Source organism: Penaeus vannamei, chromosome 40 (genome assembly GCF_042767895.1).
Source record: "Penaeus vannamei isolate JL-2024 chromosome 40, ASM4276789v1, whole genome shotgun sequence".
Taxonomy (NCBI): domain Eukaryota; kingdom Metazoa; phylum Arthropoda; class Malacostraca; order Decapoda; family Penaeidae; genus Penaeus; species Penaeus vannamei.
The window spans coordinates 15,108,146-15,114,020 of record NC_091588.1 but is presented as its reverse complement, the minus strand read 5'-3'; the positions used below and the strand labels follow the sequence as shown (position 1 = coordinate 15,114,020).

The 5,875-nt window shown below is 41.0% G+C and overlaps 1 long non-coding RNA gene across 1 annotated transcript; it reads left to right on the top strand.

Annotated features, from left to right (window-relative positions):
- The first annotated feature begins 611 nt into the window (after positions 1 to 611).
- LOC138860149 (uncharacterized) lies at positions 612 to 1,244 on the top strand. Its single transcript, XR_011398268.1, has 2 exons — positions 612 to 811; positions 989 to 1,244. It is a non-coding gene; the product is annotated as an uncharacterized lncRNA (long non-coding RNA).
- The last annotated feature ends 4,631 nt before the right edge of the window (positions 1,245 to 5,875 follow it).

The following is a 5,875-nucleotide window of genomic DNA, read 5'->3' as shown; positions in this document are numbered from 1 at the left end:
ATTTTCAAGGGTCGGTATTCCTCGGGAAATTTTGTCTGATCGAGGAAGGCAATTTGCTTCTCAACTAGAGGGCGAACTGCATAAATTATTGGGTGTAAAGCCACTTCTTACAACTCCCTATCATCCTAGTGGGAATGGAAGGGTGGAAAGGTTTCATGCAACACTAAAACCCTCCTTAAGGAAATTGTGTAGTGACAAACCACGAGAATGGCACCGTTATCTTGTCCCCACATTATTCGCTATGCGAGAGATTCCTAGCGATCGAACTGGGTTTTCTGCTTTTGAGCTACTTTATAGACGGACAGTCCGGGGACCTCTTTCAGTCTTAAGGGACTTGTGGGAAGACACAACCATTAAAGATGATGTTAGATCTTCCTTTCAATATGTGATTGAATTGAAAGACAAGCTGGAGGAGTGTGCTAAAATTGCAGCTCAAAATGCTGAGATTAGTTCCTCTAAATTCAAATCTTATTTTGACTTGAAATCTCAGGATAGGAAGTTTAGTCCAGGTGAGGAAGTTCTTGTTCTCCCCCCTGATAACCAAAACAAGTTGCTCATGTCTTGGAGTGGCTGTCATGCCATCTCATGTGCTAATCTGGAAATCGGTAATTAGTGTAACGACAGTTTGCGGGCGTGACGTCACCGTTGCCTGGGGCAAGGTTGGGTAGTTGTCTTGGTAGGCCCAAGCAAGGTGAACGCTCTTTTTAGCAGAGGCCGTCACGGTAATTGGACGGTGTGGTGTGGTAGTCCCGAGCTGTGGGCCACACTAATATCACGTCGGCTACTGACATTTTATAATTTAAACTATAAGGTATGTCTTATAGATATGTAAAGTTATTTGTGATTATTTTGTATATATATATATAGGATAGATTAAGTTAATGGTATATATGTTCACATTAGTTGACAAATAATTTAGTTTGATTTCTACCTTGTGGTATGAAACAATGTTCAAATATTGTAGTTGTTTTATTTTGTTATTTTTTAGAACTGTGGGCTGCTATTTCAAGCTCTACTACTGACATTGCATGATCAAGCATGAAGATTGAAGATGCTGATCCAGAATATATGTACGATATGAAATATATATATAAATCGGTGAACTAACAGTTATCAGTGAAGTAGTGAACAATGAAAATGAACATTATAGCCCTGTGAACAATTAATTTCCTTGCGTGTCTTTTTTTTTAGCTTCGTGTTTATTTAAATTATATATGTTCTAGTATAATAAATACTAAATAATATGAAGTCTTTCTGTACAACCCATTAATTACAAATTCCTCTCATTCAAAAAAAAAAGTGTCTTAACTGTGCCGGCAAACCCTCAATTGTAACAGTCACCATCCTCACAATTATGGCGCCCGAACAGGGATCGGCGTAATGAGAGTACTTTGTTATTGATGGAATAATATGGATTATGTGTTCAAGCTAAAGTAAAATTTGAAAGATGGCGTCATTAGGAGATATAATTAAGTTAGGTAAGGAGATCGGATTGGAAGGAGAAGATTTGAGAAACTTCGCGTTAACAAGAGAACAAGAACTGAAGGAAGAAAAGCAGTATGAACGCGATGAACGAGCAAGAGAAAGAGAAAGAGAAAAGGAAAAAGCTTGGAAAGAAATGGAAATGCAAAATCTAGAAAGACAGCGAGCATATGAACTAGAAAAGCTAAGACTTGAACTTGAAAAAGCGAAACTGAACGAAGGTGGTGAAAGACTAGTGAAAACAGAATCTGTGTGTGCACCGAAGTTCCCAAAACTACCAGTGTTTAACGATCAGATAGACATTATCGATGCATATTTGTTAAGGTTTGAAAGATTTGCAACTAGTGCAGGATGGGATCAAGATGTATGGGTTGTCAGTCTATCGTCACTTTTGCAAGGAAATGCATTAGAGGCTTATCAGCATTTATCTCCCACCGAAGTAAAAGACTATGAATCTGTTAAAGGAGCCTTGCTCAAATGTTTTCAGTGTACGGCTGAAGGTTATCGCTCTAGATTTAGAAATGCTAAATTTTTCAAAGGTGAATCCGGTATGCAGTTTGGTAATCGCTTGAAGAACTACTTGAAACGGTGGATTGATCTGTCAGGGGGAGAGAAGTCGTACGATGGATTGATGGATTTAGTGCTCATGGAACAATACATGAATGCGTGTGATAAGAGTATGATTCTATTCTTAAAAGAACATGAAGTTAAGAATTTTGAAGATCTAATTAAATATGCAGAATTGTATGTTGAAGCGCACGGTAATCCGAGCAAGAAATTTGTTGAACGAGAGGTTAGGGTTGTAAAGGAAATGTCGCACATCGAGTCTAAAGTTCAGGATGCATCAAGTGCAGGAGTATCTGGTGTTCATAAGGGTCAGTTTCGTAAATGCTTTGTGTGTGGTGGTTCGAATCATTTGTCGCGTGATTGTTTGTATGAGTATGGTGCGAAACCTAAGGATAGATCTGCGAAAGGCAAGGGTGAGAGTATGGCTGCTTTTGCTGCTAAGCATGGAAGGATGAATGTTGCAAGAGGTGAGGTCGAAGGTGTAGCTGTGAATGTGTTGCGAGATCAAGGGTGTGATACTGTTTTGGTTAAAACTAGTCTAGTGCCGAGGTGCAGATTTACAGGTAGACATGTAAGTGTTAAAATGGCTAATGGCATGATTTTCACCTATCCTGAAGCTAATGTTCGAGTGAAGTGTCCATTCTATGTCGGAGGTACTTTGGCTGCTTGTTTGGAAAATCCCGTGTATGATTTGGTGATAGGTCAGGTGGAAGGTGTTAGAGACGGAGAAACTGTCAAATTAGGAGCCGTAACGACTCGACAACAAGAAAAGCAGAATAAAATTATATTAGCTCCAAAGCTAAAGGTAAAGGAAGTGCTTGCTGAAATGAAAGATAATAATTTAGCTGAACAACAGAAGTATGATGTAACATTAAATAACATACGAAAATACGCTGAAAGTAAAAGGAGATTTCAGAAGTCTGATAATGAATATCACGAATTTATAGTAAAGAAAGGAATTTTGTACAGGAGGGTAGTTCACGCAGATAATGTCACTGAACAATTAGTTGTCCCGAGCGAGTCGAGGAATGCAGTTATGGAGATAGCCCATAGTTCACTGATGTCAGGTCACTTGGGAATAAAGAAAACGCTCACGAGAATTCAAAATAAATTCTTTTGGCCCGGTATGTCGTCTGAGGTGGCCAGGTTTTGTCGGTCATGCGATCCATGCCAGCGCACCGTTGACAAGGGAAGAGTGTCACGCGCGAAACTAGGCAGAATGCCGATGATCACCGAACCATTTCAGAGAGTGGCTGTAGATATCGTCGGACCCATCGAACCGCGCGCAGATGACGGGTCGCGCTACATCCTCACTATTGTAGACTACGCCACACGCTATCCCGAAGCCATCCCGCTAAAGAATGTGGAAACCGTGAGTGTCGCGGAAGCGTTAATGTCTGTTTTCAGCAGAGTCGGAATACCCAAGGAGATCATGAGCGATAAGGGGAGTCAGTTCCGGTCAGATGTGATGAAGGAATTTAATAGGTTGCTATCGATAAAGGGTATTAGCACGACACCGTACCATGCAATGTGCAATGGATTAGTAGAACGGTTTAACGGGGTGCTAAAGAAAATGTTAAAAAGAATGTGCGCAGAGCAACCGAAACAATGGCCTAGATATATTGCTCCGTTACTATTTGCCTATCGTGATGTTCCCCAGGCCAGCACCAAGTTTTCACCTTTCGAACTCATCTATGGCCATACCGTTCGAGGGCCACTTAGCTTGTTGAAGGACCTGTGGGAAGCGAGCGAGCGAAATATCACGGACGAAACTAGGACCGCATACGAATATGTAATCAATTTGCGAGAGAGACTAGCGGAGACCTGCAAAGTAGCCCAGGAAGAATTGCAGAAAGCAGGTGATTCCTACCAGTATTATTATGACAGGAAAGCAAAAGATAGATACTTAAAGGAAGGCGATAAGGCTTTGCTGTTACTGCCTACTAATAGTAATAAGTTACTAATGCATTGGCGAGGTCCGTTCACTGTAGTAAAGAAAATAAATAAATGGAATTACATGATAAATGTAAACGGAGTTGATAAGAAATTCCACATTAACATGCTCAAACGCTACTACGAACGCGGCGAATGCGAGACCGAACGAACCGCGAATGACGTCATGGTAGACGGTGAAGGAGTGACGGTGGCGAGCGTCGCGGTCATTCACAATGAGGAAAGCGATGCCGATGTAGACGTAGTTCCTAACTATGTACAAACTGAGGATGTCAATGATGTTCATGTAAATAACGATCTTACAGAACGACAAAAGACCGATGTCAGAGGGATTTTAAATAAATTTAAATCTATTTTCACCGACGTTCCAGGTAAGACGAATGTAATTGAACACAAGGTGAAACTTTGTGAAGAAAAACCCATAAGGAGCAAACCATACCCAGTTCCGTTTGCGTTACAGAAGGGCATAGAGGAAGAAATAGAGCGTATGCTAAGACTCGGTTTGGTCGAGTATTCCATGTCTCCATATTCTACGCCGATGATCGCGGTGAAGAAGAAAGATGGTTCAAATCGTTTGTGTCTAGATTTTAGGAAAATAAATAAGATCACTGTATTTGATGCTGAACCGATGCCGAATCAAGATGCAATCATGGCCAAGATTTCACACAGCAAATATTTTTCAAAAATTGATTTATCTAAGGGATACTGGCAATTACCGTTGGACAAAGATAGCCGCAAAGTAACAGCATTTCAAACTAGTAAGGGATTGCTGCAGTTTACGGTTATGCCTTTCGGTTTAGTAAATGCTAGTGCTACATTTAATAGATTAATGAGAATCTTATTTAGCGATGTTGCGAATGTAGAGACGTTTGTGGATGACATACTCATCCATACCGATAATTGGCAAGATCACATAATAACTTTAGAGTACGTGTTGGCGATACTTAAAGATGCGGGATTGACAGCGCGTCCGTGTAAAACCGAGATTGGAAAGTCAAGCATCGAGTACTTGGGGCACTGCGTGGGGAGTGGCACTTCGTCTACCATTGGCGATAAAATAAAACGTGTTCTCAACATGGCGGTACCGCGTACGAAGAAGGAAGTCCGATCTTTTCTCGGGTTGACGGGCTATTACAGGCAGTACATAGCTGACTACGCAACGATTGCATCACCTCTTACTGATCTCACAAGGAAATCCGTACCGAATAAAGTGTCATGGGAGATTTGTCATCAAGATGCTTTCGATAGATTAAGAAAGGCTCTTGCTAGTAAGCCTATATTGAAACTTCCTGACATGAATAGAGAGTTCATAGTGCAGACAGATGCGTCAGACATAGGGTTGGGCGCAGTGTTACTACAGGTTTGGGAGAACGAACGATGGCCAGTCATGTATGCCAGTCGTAAACTTAATACGGAGGAAAGGAATTACAGTATAATAGAGAAGGAATGTCTTGCAATCATTTGGTCTTTAAAGAAATTCTATCAGTATCTTTACGGCAGACATTTTGTAATTGAAACAGATCATCAGCCTCTTAAATATTTGCAAACATCCTGTCAATTGAATGCAAGGTTGATGCGATGGGCGATATATTTGCAGCAGTTTAGATTTAGCGTGAGAAACATAAAAGGCGTTGACAATGTTGGTGCCGATTGTCTGAGCAGATTAGGACACTGAGATGGATTTTTAAGAAATTGCAATTTCTTATTTTTGTGGGGAGGTAATTGTCATGCCATCTCATGTGCTAATCTGGAAATCGGTAATTAGTGTAACGACAGTTTGCGGGCGTGACGTCACCGTTGCCTGGGGCAAGGTTGGGTAGTTGTCTTGGTAGGGGCCCCAAACAAGGTGAACGCTCTTTTTAGCAGAGGCCGT